This window comes from Megalobrama amblycephala, linkage group LG2 (assembly GCF_018812025.1).
Source record: "Megalobrama amblycephala isolate DHTTF-2021 linkage group LG2, ASM1881202v1, whole genome shotgun sequence".
Lineage (NCBI taxonomy): Eukaryota > Metazoa > Chordata > Actinopteri > Cypriniformes > Xenocyprididae > Megalobrama > Megalobrama amblycephala.
In genome coordinates this window covers 28,226,032-28,240,662 of record NC_063045.1, presented here as the reverse complement: position 1 = coordinate 28,240,662, position 14,631 = coordinate 28,226,032, and the positions used below count along the sequence as shown (strand labels likewise).

The following is a 14,631-nucleotide window of genomic DNA, read 5'->3' as shown; positions in this document are numbered from 1 at the left end:
GTCAAGGGTGTTTCCCTGCATATGGCCCAAGGTGCTGAGAGAGACTCCAGCATCCCCACAAAATGGATGGATGGTTTACCTTTGGCCTTAAAAATTAAAAACATCACACTGATAAACTTAAGATAACCTGTATTTCTGGTTTCTGCTATACTGGCAGTCATTTCACAGGATGGAGCGTCACAGCATGGAGCAGAAGATTGGACTCCCGACTTTTTCCTTTTGAAAGGGGTCCCCAGATCTTCCCCCTGAAAACCAGGCAAGTACCGATCCTGACAGGATTACTAGGAACCACAATGGAAAATGTTGTCATAAAACAAGGGCCATCTAAGGTGGTACATCTTGGTGAGTAGTTAACTATGTCCAGAAGATACAGCCCCAATATCCAATGATGTCTCATCACTCACTACAACCTTTGCTGCCAGGTCACTGACTGCCCTAAAACACTCCTTCAGGGAATTTATCGTGCCCTCTGCTCCTCTCAGAATAGTTCTCAGATATTGGCTGGCTGGGTCCTTACGGTTGGACTAACACAATCTGTCAAAGAGCCCAGTGATGAGTCTGTTATCACTGCCGAGCCTCACGAGTCCAGCCAGCATATTGTTTCATAGGGCTTCCTTTTTCCTGAACAGGGCAGTCCTGCTGGGAAGGCGAGATATATATCGGCACCCCACAGCATGGATTAAGTGACGACAACCATGTCTGACTTCTGCAAATTGAAGGGGTGACCAAAAGGTCTGTAGTTCCCCTTTATGTAAATGTGTGCTGCATGCCATAAGAATCATATACCAACAATTTTCTATCATGCACAGCTAGCACAACTACTAGTTTGTAAAATGTATTGTGATATTACATGACTGCAAAAGAAAAAAAATGATCAGAAGTCTGACTTATTTTCATAAATAGGTTCATTTTAATCATTCCAATGAAACAAAACCGATTCTGGGGATTGTTTACATCAGTGATTCCCAACCAGGAGTACTTGGAAAGATATACATTTTGCTCAGTTAGATCTAAAAAACAGGAATTAGAACTTAAAATTGAATCTCCCAGTATCAGCTAGTATTGGCTGTAGGCTCTTCATGGACTTGGACATCCACAATTTTTACATAAAGAGCCATCAGTCTAAATCCAGAACAAATCATTCAGACTGGTTTTGTGAAGCAGTTCAACTGATTGATTAAAAAGAACCAACCCAAAAGAATGAGTCATTCAAGATTCAGACATTCTCAATAGGTCACAGATATTAAATAGACCCCATGTGTGTAACAGGTACAGAACACTTCAGAAAAAGAAGCCGCAACAGGAAGCTATCTCTTCAAATAGCACCCATGTTAATTTGGTGTCTCCTGCCCTGCTTTGGTGAACAAGGGAAATGGTTTATTGCTTTTATCACGGGCATCAAGCTGAATCTGAGAGGCCACTGGGCAAGAGAGGCTGTTTGCTCAAGTGGAGCCAATTACCAAAAATAAATTGGGTCTTCCTCTCTTGCGCTCTTTTCTCTTCCTCTCTGGCCTCATCTTTTTGGCATGGTGTCCACTAAGGTCTGGGTCTCAGCCATGCAGTCTCGTCCTTCCAAATAAACACACTGGTAATGGCTATTTACTCAGTGTGTAAGAGCAATTTCACTTGAGGAAATTTAACATCTTTGACAAGCGAAATGGCTGCAAATTAATCACTGTTGGCTTGACATAGAGGTACTGATATATTGTAACTGTTACCAGCAGTCCTTTTAAGAGTTGTTTGAAAATATACTGGTCAGAGTGGTGTCAAGATTTTAATCAAAGTTGAATAGGCCCTATTTTATACCACTGAGAATGACTGGTGGAAAAAGTCTACTAATTTAGAAGTTTTGGATGAATGATTTATATGTGGCTCAATATCCCTAATTTATATTTCAGTTGTAGCTGGGAAAACTGAGATATGGAATACAGAATTTTAAGAATGAATGGGTCTCCTAGAAAACAAAGTAGTGAACCCATTATTCAATTAGACTTGTCATATTTTCAACAGGAAGACAAATCCAACAGTCAGCGATGGCAGACACAAATCTAGCATGATTTTGATTGCAGTTAGACAATATAGCAGCAAGAATGTATACAACCCCCCTTGTGAAAGTGAAGTGTGCTTACTTGTGTTGAATGTGCAGTTGTAGAGTACTTCAAATCTTAAAAGTATATTAAAAAAAAAACTGCACTTGCAGATAATAAAATATTAATGAAATAAAAGGCCACTTAAGTGCACTTAAATAGAGTACCCTTTCATGACTGCTTCTTAAACACACTTAAGTACATTCTTTAAAAGGTGCACTTTGTAATAATGTCAAATTACATTTTTATTTTAAAGTGCATTTAAATCATTCTGTTTTAATAATCTTTTGTAATGATTTAAAGAAGTGCACATATTTGAGGTGTCAACTAACATACTGAAGCATGTAAAGCACTCTTCATTTAACTTTTTATTTTAATTGTAACTCTTTAATTCTAAACTCTTCAAAAATACATTGAAAGTAAATATATTTAACTGTACTAAGCTGCAACTTTTTTTGCAACTAAATTGCTTGTCAGTTCATTCATTGGTACACTTTAACCATAATTCAAAGACAATAGAAGTAAATATAAAATCACATATAAAGATGTACTTACGTTCTGCTGAATTGGGTCAAATAGCAGTTACATTCAACTAATTCCATTTAATATAATTAATATAATATAATATACAATTACATATAATTCACACTTAAGTGTATTCTTTTGAAGTATTTTAGTAATAATTACAAGTCACTCCATGTGGATAACCTTTTGTGACCACAATATTTATAAACTAATAAAATGTCTCAGTTGAGGGCTCCACCCCAGATGAACTCTTCCATCAATCTACAGTGGGTAGTGCCCTCTAGTGGTCTGGATGATTAGAGACAATCTCATATGTTTATGTCCTCTAAAGAACATAATAACATATTAGCACATTTCTCAATTATCTGCTCAATTTGAAGTATCATTCTTGTAGCGCAAATGCAAACTAAGTTACATATCCCCAAGTCTGAGCAATAATAATAATAATGCTTGCTTTGTTACACTACATTCATGTAAAGAAGGTGGTATTTGGAATTGTGAATAAATACGAAAAAAAATTCTATAAAAATCAATTGGAGGTTCAGTAGCAGTATTCCAATGAATGACTCAAGATTAATTCTGCTGTGTAAATCCATTCAGCCATATTTCTGAATGAGAAGATACCTGCCCCTCCTAAATAGCTGCACACTGCTAAACCAGGCACTTCACATGGTGTCCTTCCAAGTTTCCTAACCTCCGTGTGAAGGGCACGGGAAGACAGCTGTGCCAGGGACAGATGTTGTGTGGAACAGGTGTCTGGAGCTTGGTTTTCCGCTGGATTAGCATGTTCGTGATAGACGGGCCACACAGACTTCAAATGCAGCTCCTGCGGCTAACCACATCAAACAGACAGACGGCAGATAATGAGCTGAGGGGAGAGAGACGGAGAGGTAGACAAGGTTAGAATGGGAGACGCTGAGCCGAGAGACATATTAAATATATAAAGCTGTCATGTTATCAAGTGAAACTGGTGTATTGTCTGATGAGGAACAGAATAAAAGTAGCAACACTGCCAACTTGTCTTCATTCTAATGAATTAGTTTGTTTGGATGGTTCATGTAGATGAATCAATAACCATGGTTGTTTTTTTTTGTTGTTGTTGTTTTTTTGTTTGGGGTTTTTTGCCACAAAAAAAAAAAAAAATGTAATTGCAACTTTTAGTCTCACAATTTTTTTATTTTTTCCCCTCAAAATTGTGAATTTATATCTCAGAATTGTGAGATATAAACTCGCACTTGTTAGAAAGAAAAGTCAGAATTGTGAAATACAAACTTGCAATTTTGAGGGGGAAAAAAGTCAGAATTGTGAGATATGAACTCTCAATTTGGAGGGAAAAAAGTCCAAATTGTAAGATCACAAAAAAATTGCTGGGTTAAAAATAACCCAATTTGGGTTATTTGGCAACCCAGCACTGGGTCAAAATTGGACAAACCCAACTTAGGGTTGTTTTTAACCCTCATGCTGGGTTGTTTTATTAAACTCAATTATTGATTAAAAATGACTACATTGCTGGCTTAAAATGAACCCAAAATATGTTGGAAATTAAAATCACACAGAATTGAGTAATACAGGCAACAGTAATAATCAAAAGGTGAACATTTATTAATAAGCAAGAACACCCAGGAATGCACAAAAAAAAAATATATAAAGGCAAGCATTAAAACAATGTGTACATGTATATAAGTAAAAAAAGTGCAGAAACAAATGACAACTCAATTATACAGCTTATACTGTTAAACAAAATTGCTCTTTAAAAGTTAAATATTTAATAACTTATGTTTGAAAACAAATTTGATCATATTTTGCTTGTTTTATCTAATGCCAACAAACAGACACTGTGTCCAAAACACGCTGCAGCCAGTTTTACTGGTGTGCATTTTGAGACAAAACAATAGCACTGACATATGTTTAGATATGTTAGTGCAAGTGGGTTTCAGTTAAAACAGCTCAAACATGCATTTTAGTCTAGGACTAACTTAAGCCTTGTCTGTGAAACCGGGGGGAAATGACTTACAGCACTGTAAAGACTTTATAGATGAAATAAAAGGTATACGAACTTTTAAGTTACCAAAGTAATGCAAAGTAATGCATTGAGATCTGCTCTCTCCTGAGGAGGGTGCAAAAAGTCTGCGCTCTGTGTGTAACCCATCCGCTGGGTTGTTGCATCGGTGGGTGGATGGGGGAGGGGTGTATTATTTCAACTGTCAGTGAGACTGACCAGCCTCTACAACAACTGGGTAACACAAAAACTACCCAACCATGGAAAATATAACCCAACAAAATGACCCAAAAGGCTCAACCCAGCGGTTGGGTAGAAAAAAACAAACCAGCATTTTTTAGAGTGATATAATATCACAATTCTGAGAAGGAGAAAAAAAAGTCAAAATCGTTAGATATAAACTTGCAATTTTGAGAAAAAAAAGTCTGAATTGTGAGACATAAACGTATAATTTTGAGGGAAACAAAAGTCAGAATTCTGAGAAATAAACTTAGAATTTTGAGGAAAAAAGTCAAAATTTTGAGATAAAATGTCACAATTACCTTTTTATTTATTTATTTATTTATTTATTATTCTCTGGCAGACACAAGCTTTAATACTAACTGAGATTCTTAAAAAAAAAAAATAATAATAATATATATATATATATATATATATATTTATTTTTTCCCCGAAAAACTAGCTTGCAATTGTTTAGCTACTTTTTTAATAAGTAATTTCAATTAGCTTTTAACAAGTAGCCACCCTAACACTGAGGAATAGTATGATGAAACAGTTTTGAAAAACATTTTCATTATGAAGTTAAAAAGTTAGGGTGCGGTTACATTCAAGGTTGTTCACGTAAATTACGGGATATTAGTTTGAACTACTACCGCTAATGTACAAACTACATATGGAGAGTAGATGTATTGAATATTTAATCACAAACAAATTTACCAGACTACCATTTGAACAACAGCTACAAATTAAAAATGAAGGAAGACCCTACACCACAAGTTAGATACACCAGTCAGCTTCACTAAACACCTGATCATGCTCTTTTAACATGGACATTTAAAGGACAGAAGGGTGGATTATTGTTCTCTGAGTATTTGGCATGGTAATGGATACGACAACATTGATATATTTGGTCTTGGTGGAATAGATATTTTATGCTGCTACTGTTGTTATTGCTGCTGCTGCAGACCAAGTACGGGACTTGCTACTGCCAATACATAAATTACATGCTGCTGTGAGCAGGCAAGACATGCTGCTGCTGTACAATATAACGTCCATGAATTACCCGTAGCAGATGTATACATGTGGAGCTGGGGAAGGTGGAGGGCAGCAAATGCTGACCAAGTATTTGAAGATTGAGCACAGAAGATCACTGGCTACTGATACAGCAGGAACCAGCTATAGAGAATGATGTGATTGCAAGTAGGTTAAGTTAAGGACCTATTAAACTGCATCTTCTAGAGTTGTATTTATATTGTCTTGTTGTATATGTGTCGTTTTCTTATTTTGTTGTCTAAAAGTGACCAAAAAAAGCCATTTTAAAGCAGTAAGGGGGAAAGAATTTGTGTGCCTCCACTATTTTAAAACCCACCAACCGCAACTGCATACTCGACTTCCCTTCTTTACTGTGGCAGTAACAAACTTTCATCCATAAGTCACCTTCAAACATCCATTAAACAATGTTTTATTATACAGATATTTAGCTAAATCAAGTGTGCCGCACATGTCCTGAGAAGTGAAGCCAAAACATTTCAAATGCCCCCAGGTGGCTGGATGCTGTATAGGTCATAAACCCCGCCCTCTCCGTGTAATCTAATGGGAGGGACAAACTAAACAATCAAATTACACTTCAAATACATTTTTTTCCAAAGACGGTTTCTGTTATTTTTGGTAGTTTTTATCACGCTGATGTAAGTTCAAGTGTTTTTTGTGGTTGTTGTTGTTTTTATAACAGATGTAAGTTTGGTTTTAGTAATTTGATGCTATAAAAACGGGGGTGTGATGTCATGATTGACAGCTAAGATTGACAGCTTCTCTGAGCAGAGTAGCCACTGAGGCACCAACAGACTTTTTTGGGGATTTTCGGGAGGAAATTTTGACTTTAACTCCCTCGGGTCGTTTTTTTTCTTACCAGTGTGAAAGAGACTCAAAATACACCGTCAGCGTTGCACATACAATTAAGAGCTATACACTATTTTAATCTGTGGAATATCTTCTTTTATTTGTGTACACTCAGAGTAAAAAACAAAATGTTGTGCTTTTTGTAAAATAAAGAAAACGAACATGATGCGTGATCTCTCGTCTCCCTCTGAACGAACTCCAATCTGATAGTTCTCAGAAAATGAACTGTAACTTAGTGAATACTAATCACAAAAAAATGAGACTTCTGTCTAAAAAAACGTTGAAATGTCAGGTTTTAAATCGTGTAAGTCAAATCGAAAACAAAAATTCTGTGTTTATGTAATCTGTATGAAAAGAGAGCCATGTCAGAAGTCCATGATTCAGCTCATTATCTGCTAATGCGGCCACGCCCAAGGAGTGAGCGCTATTCAGACGCAAATTCAGTCAATACATGCATTCATCGTCTCAATCGTGTATTTATTGTCTTGAAAAGTATTTATCTGGATGTTATAGCGATCTCTGGCCTCTGTTAGTTCCTGGTGAGTCACATGGTTGTTCTTCTTTAGATGAATTTGTGGACTAAAGGTGTACAGAGCGCCCTCCGGCTGCAAGTATGAATTAAAAACAGTATCCAGCGCTTATAGTGATGACAATAAATATTGAATAAATATTAGCCTACTCCTCTGTATAGAAAATTGACATAAACATATGAGAATCCATCAATGTTTCTCCAAATCTGCATGCTTTTAAGCTAAAATGCTATATGAAATGCCATAGAGGTAGCATAATTATTCAGACACTTTGCATCACAGAAATACATTATATTTTAAAGTATATAATAGAATACCATTATTTTAAATTGTAATAATATTTCACAGTATTGCTGTTTTTTCTGTATGTTTGATATACACCATATGATGATCACAGAGGGTTTTTTCACAAGCCTACCTGACTGAAAGAGCTAATTATTATGCAAGTCATTTCAGGTCATTATTATGCAATTCTTTTGTCTTCTCAGGTGAGAATCACCCATTATACATGATGATTCATGCCTCCACGCATACTGTGTTTCTTGACAAAAAGTGTCTTACAAAATTTAAATCTCTCTATTGTTTTATATGAAGGAGTAGGCAGCATAATTTTTACATAATTCTGAAGCAAAAACTCTAGTCTACAACCTCCAATACCCAGAAGTCTTGTGAACACAGATTTAATATATATTTTTTGGCTTTATTTCAGTGACTTAAGTTTTTTGTTTTTTCAATAACCACGCATAAATGTTATTCCTTCAAAAACACAAACATGTACATACACAAACTAGGCTACACATATTATTGTAGCCTAGTTTGTGCTGAATACAGTGTAATGACACTTTTGTCATTTATATGTTTATGCACAACTGAAAAAAGCACAAATGTCAGGGCATGTCAAAACTTCTCCAGGGCTCCGAAAAAACTCAGACCGCAGAGGGTTAATTTCTATAACTGTTTAATTCACAAAAACATAATAAGTTGTTCTGCAGTAAACTGTTCTAACCGATTCTGCGGGAGTGTGGCTGGGGCCTTGATACCGCGGTTCCACTTCACGCTCACTAGTGTGCAGACTCGGGCTCTGGGTTCACTACTGTGCAGACTCAGGTCTTAAGATGTCAGCGCCATATTGGGACATTGGAGGCTTCACTTTTCTGCAATAGAAGAGAATGAAGATGCGTCGTCCATCTTTTCTTAAGTCTATCTTTTCTCAGTCTATGACAGTGGTCGGCAATAGGCGGCCCTTGGGCCAAAACTGGCCCGCCAGCAATAATATCTAGCCTGTGTCCGCAGCCAGGTTATTTTGATAGCAGCTGGTTCTGAAATAGATCTTTGTCTCGTGGTGCCATCTAATATTGTCATTGTGTTGTCTATTTTCGCTGACAACTTTCCTCTTTAGACTCTTTGATAGTGCCATTTTCTCTCACCAGCAAGCTTAAATGTTGACATCATTCTGCACACGACGTAATAGCGTACCTCCAGTACCTCAACTTCAGTTTATACGTGAGGATGCCAAGGAATAATTCTGAGTGCTAAAGTAGGCTACGTCAAATAATTATTACAATAAGTTAGGCTCCAATTGTGTAACAAGCAAATTAAAATGATACACATTTATTATTCACAATATTGAAAGAGGAAATAAAACATAGTTCATTAAGAGCATGATTATTTATATAAACATGCCATTAATGGGCTTTTTCAAGTTATTTTTATCCATTCCGCAACTCTAACATATGTGTGTTTTAGCAAGGCAGTCTGTGTTGCAAATTGGTGAATGAAGATACTTGCCAGGTTACGTGTCACTACTCTGCTTTATTAATTTATCCAGTGTATAACCCGGACACCACCACACAAATGTGGCTTTTTGTTAATGACTGTCCTTCTACAGGATTTAATACAGAGTAACAGCTCACTACCAGTTACAAAAGACACTGTAACAGTCTGTCACAGGCAATTCTAGTTGCATTTTTTCAATTAATTTCTTACATTTCCTTTGACTATGTTCTGGCCCGCCATCTAGTGGCGATTTTTCTTTTTTGGCCCAATGCCAAACTTACTTGCCGACCCCTGGTCTATGAGCTAAACATACTAACTTTATCTTACTAAACAAGTTTATTTTGATCCACTATGACAATAGTTGAACTGAAAGAGAATACTGACCTTAATCACCTCACTGTGTGCACAAGTATGGAGACTGGGAAATGGCCACAACACATTTTGAATAGCTTAACTTTTTATTATGTGGTCAGAATTCAGTATTGGTAGAACCAGATTTAAATAGTGACCTCAACCACTGATGATATGTGATACAGTATATGTTGATACAACATGGTTTGCATTGAGCTCTTCTGTCATAGACAGAAAGCAAGCAACTTGATATAAATTAATATAAATTGTTTCCAGATCTATTGAATGATGGTATTTTGGACTGGCTCTTGACAATAAGATATTTCTATTTGAAACTGCTTTCTGTCTCTCCAGTCACACTCACACAGCGCTCACTCTCTCCTGAGTTCTAATCACAGTCACGTGTTCCTCATCACTGCAGCACTCAGCACCAGTACTAAAGCACACACCTCTTAGTCACTCATCGTCTGGCCTTGAATGTGGAAACAGGCTCCTTGTCTGCTCTACTTATCTTGGTGATTCAACTTGCTTATCTCCTGTGTTGATTCTGTGTTTCTTTTGTCTCTCCAATGATCTCCTTCATCTTCATGCCTGAAACCTGTGGATTACAGATTACCTGTATACTCACCATTCATCAAGAGGTATGCACTTCATCCAGTTCGTTTACCATCATCACCATTCGCTACCTGCAACGAAAAGAAATGTAAGTTATCCACCACCAATCACTCAGTAACTGTTTATGTGCCATTTACACACCTGAACTTTCTCTCTAAGGGGAAGTATCAGTTAGACTACTGAGAAGTGCACATGCAAAACCAAAATGGGCTTTCACCCATCAGTGGCCAATTTCAAACTACAATAGATGTTTTTCAACCATTTTTCAACAGTCTTGCTAGAATCATGATGGCCCACCCCTAAACCAAGCCCCCAGCTGATTAGAGCAAATCAGGTAAAGCAGCTGAAAATGCCCATCATGGTTTGAAAACACCCCACTGATTGGGAAATGCCCAATAGCCTTCATCAGAGATGCATACCTGCATGATCTTGTGGTCATCAACTACAAATCACTTTTAGTTCAATGTCACGGTCTCCACCCATGTGTGCTGTTGACTTTCATAAAAATTTCAATACTGTTCCAACACACTTTAAACATTGAAATGTCGATCTCAACTAAAATTATGGTTTGGATCAAAACTCAACATTGTATCAATGTCACCATGCTATCTGGGTCATCATTAATTCATAATAATAGGTCTGGCCAATCACTGCTTGACACCTGGAATAAATAAACACTGAATTCTCTGTTTCACGTTTGCAGTTGATGATGCTGATGTTCCTTTCACAGTCTGGGAAATAGTTTGGCTGAAAATTTATCTTGACTTTATCGTAGTCCTTTAAATTTCAGACATAGTTTAATCTAAAAAGCGCAGCATATTTTCCTCCTTTCTCCCCACGAATGCAAGGCTTGGGGAAACCCCAAATATGGGTTTTAATACAACATACACCAAGACCATTTAGTGTAAAGTTAATCTGGGGCTGCATGATTAACTGAAGTTAAGCTGTAATCGCGAATTGGCTCAGTGTTATGAAATTGCTAAGTTCTAATCATTAAGTATATGCTCTGTGTGTTTTTGAAATACAGCACTGACATCAGCACATCTATCGGTTTGCTTTAAACAGTGCTCGATTTATCATTGCAAGCGCTGTGAGTTTGTCACTTATAATGTGCAACTGAAAGTAACATGACAAGGGTTTGACATTAGCACCCGCCAAATGAGGGTAGATTTCAGATGTGGCGGGTAAGACAGACACTCCCACTAGCCACTTTGGCAGGTTGAATATAATTTCAGCCTACAGTGAAATGAAAGGTAGCTAAACTCGTCGTAGCACTAAATTACAATCCGATCATAATTTGTTAGCGATTAACTTGCAGTTGGTGAAGGCAGGATCGGCGTAATCGCGCTGAATGTCACACAAAAGAAGCGCTCTCTCGCGTGCACGCTTTCTCTGTGTCGCACGCAAGAGATCAGTTCTTATTGCGCCTGAATAGTCAAATACATGCATACACAGATGTCAAAATGTCCATCGTGTGGAGTATCTGGTGTGAATACAGTCGGTTATGGCTTAAGTGGACGTAAACGGGTGGGTGAAAACTGGATATGTGTCAGTATATTACGTCCATGCATTCAGCATTTTTATTATATAACCTAACAAAAATAACTTTTACAATTATAAAATTTATCATATTATGGTCATATCAACCACCCCTTGCCCACCCGTACATACCAGCTGATATACCATGTAGGCCTAGTCTTGATTTAGGTGGTCAATCTGCATCTGAAAGATTGAAAGCATTTTAAATCAAGTAAAATGACTCAAAATCAAGTAATTTTAGCATGCCAAAGTCAACTTTAATCATATAAAATATACAGCAAAATTGTGGCCAGTGAAAATGCTGAGTAGCTAGTAACTTTGGAAAACCACTAGCAACAGTGGCTGGTGAGCAAAAAAGTTAATGTCAAGCCCTGAACACGACCCAAACATCTTTTTAAGCCAAGTTTTTACGGGCCTGTCCTCCAGCAGAAGAGAATATTCAAAGACAAGACATTCTTTTGCTCAAACTCACGTGGCATCCAGTGTTTGAAATAACTTCCTTTTGTGATCTGTCGTAGTCTTATGTAGTGTTCTGTGTGGTGAAAAAAGGCTATGTCGTTTGCTTATTGCATTTTAAACATGCTTTATTCTCGTAAATACCTGATATGTATGGCGGAGCACAAATAGACCATATTAGTAATTGCATGTTTTTGTGTTCATGTTCCTTTGGTTAATATGTTCTTCAGTTAATACGTCTCTATCTGCGTTTTGTTCTGTTTCAGCATAAAGTGCATTGGATTTTCTAAGTGCGTGTACAGGAAAGATACAGTCATTTTGTATAGCATTAGATATCCCACCAAGATCAGTGCCAACAGCAGCACTAATTTATTTCCATACTATACCCGATCCGTTTAACAGACTGCATCCTGAAATAGTTGCATGAGAAACATAACATTTATTCAAACTGTACATGGATACAGAACGAGAGCAAAATGAGCTCCCTTTATAAACATAGTGAAACTGTCAAAAGCTTCAGTTCAGCTAAACTTCTACACTTTTACGATAACTAAAGCTTTTCCACCATCTTGCCGGGCGGTTCTCATTGCATAACCATTCCATTCTGTACCGATCCGGGCCAGCTGGTACGGTTACAGTCTCATCCACAGTGGGGCTGATAACTGCTGCACGTTGGAATGTAATACAAAAGCATCTGTCATTGCCTTGGTAATGCAACAGTTTACTGATGATAGGAGATAATAGTAAATAATGACCACATAATGGAGGATGATTAGATATTTTTTAAATTTATTATTAATTTGTGTTTACGTCGCTCAAATAGAGTGTACTCTGTGTTCGGGCCGATTACCGAGCTTGGAGCCCTCTCCCCGGACAGCACGCCAAATACGTTTACCAATTAATTTACCTGACTTATTTGTAAGTGTGAACTCTTGAAATAGCGTGAGGACTTTTATTATTATTCTATCTGTATCATCTCGAGCTTTTATGAAGGTTTACACATGCTCAGTAAAGTGAATTTTAGCATTTTCCGTTGTTTCAAAGTGGATGAGAAACTTTTGGAAAATGCTTAAACGCTAGTGTGGACGGAGAGAGTTTTGAAATAAAAAAGACATTTTCAAATCTATCCGGATTAATGTAGACATAGCCTCAGCCACTGAACATGCGCTGAACTGTTTTGATCTTGATTGAGTGTATTCTGCGCTAATGTAAAATGCCTCTATAATTGGCCATTTCATTCATGCTCTCAACAGCCATGTCTGTGATCGGCTATGCTCATCACTGCAAAACGCATTTTAAATACAAACCTTCGACACTCTTCAGAGTGTAAACACAAATATGCAGGGGAGCATTTGAAAGCAGCTGTCTCTCAGCTGGTACCGAAAATAGCTTTGGCTACATGACCCGCAGTCCGCCCATTCCTACTCACTCCCATCCCGCACCACAAATGACAAGGTTATAAAAAACAAAAAACATTTATTAAATATACTGGTCCAACCATCGGGATTTTTTTTTTTTTTTTTTGTCTGAAAACAGTTCTTGTTCATTTAGATTATGTGTGCCATGGGGAACATTAATATCTTATGCCAGTTACATGTCTGTTTAAGTGATTAATTGCTCTATTTGGTTATTTTCAGAGATAGCAACAAATGTTTTATACTTGTGCTACATTTCCACAGCCTGTGCTATTTTTTCTTTTTTTCCCCCCCTCTTTCTCTCTCCGAACCTCCTAGCACCAGCGGTATGTATATTGATTTATTTTTGCCATTCTCGTCATAATTTTTAAAGCAGTGCAGTAGATGTGGACCATCACCGTCACTGTGATTCACGTTTGTAACAGTGCACTTCACATTGAACATCAGCATTACTCTGCACTCAGTACTCTGCATCTGGTCATAAGCATTTCAATTGGCTTTATCATGCCCCCTTCCCCTTTTACAGGGCTCTCTCGACGTAAGTTTTATCTCTTCGTCTATCCTTTTGCAAAGGTTTGCCTAAATTATGCTAGCTTTTGCAGGGTTCAGTAACTAGCTATGATTTAATGCAAGGGTATTGTATAACGAGGCATATCAATCTCCGTTCTTGTACATATTTTGAGTATTTCTTTTGCTTCTCTGTCATTCTGGTCTGGTTTTCATTTTAGGGTTCTCTCAACAGATTCTGATAGTAATGTAACCTTAAATTCATTATTTTATTTTAGTTTGTTTAATTCATTATTTATTTTAGTCTGTTAATTCATGCTTTTATTTAAAAAGGGAAAAGAAAGAAAAAGAAATTTTGATGTGGTTGTGAAGACACTAATAATTGATAGTAATGTTTTCATTTATTTTCAAGTGTCTTATGCAGAGTTATATAATAATAATAATAATAATAATTATAATAATAATAATTATAATAATAATATATATATATATATATATATATATATATATATATATATATATATATATATATATATATATATATATATATATATATAATTAGGTGGGAAATAATTTTGTGCCTCGGCCCCTTTAAGGGAGCGCGCTTGGAAAGAGAAGAGAAGAAGCGAGTTGTACGAGTGAGTTAGGCAGCTGTTCATGCTGTTATGCCGATACTTCTGATTCTAATTAAAGAAAGAAACGTGAATTATCAC

The 14,631-nt window shown here is 36.8% G+C and overlaps 1 long non-coding RNA gene across 1 annotated transcript; it reads right to left on the bottom strand.

Moving 5' to 3' along the window:
* Positions 1 to 3,346: 3,346 nt before the first annotated feature.
* On the bottom strand, positions 3,347 to 11,724 carry LOC125254642. The gene is made up of 3 exons (XR_007181712.1): positions 11,673 to 11,724; positions 8,266 to 10,072; positions 3,347 to 3,480 (listed from the first exon to the last, which is right to left on the bottom strand). It is a non-coding gene; the product is annotated as an uncharacterized LOC125254642 (long non-coding RNA).
* Positions 11,725 to 14,631: the final 2,907 nt, after the last annotated feature.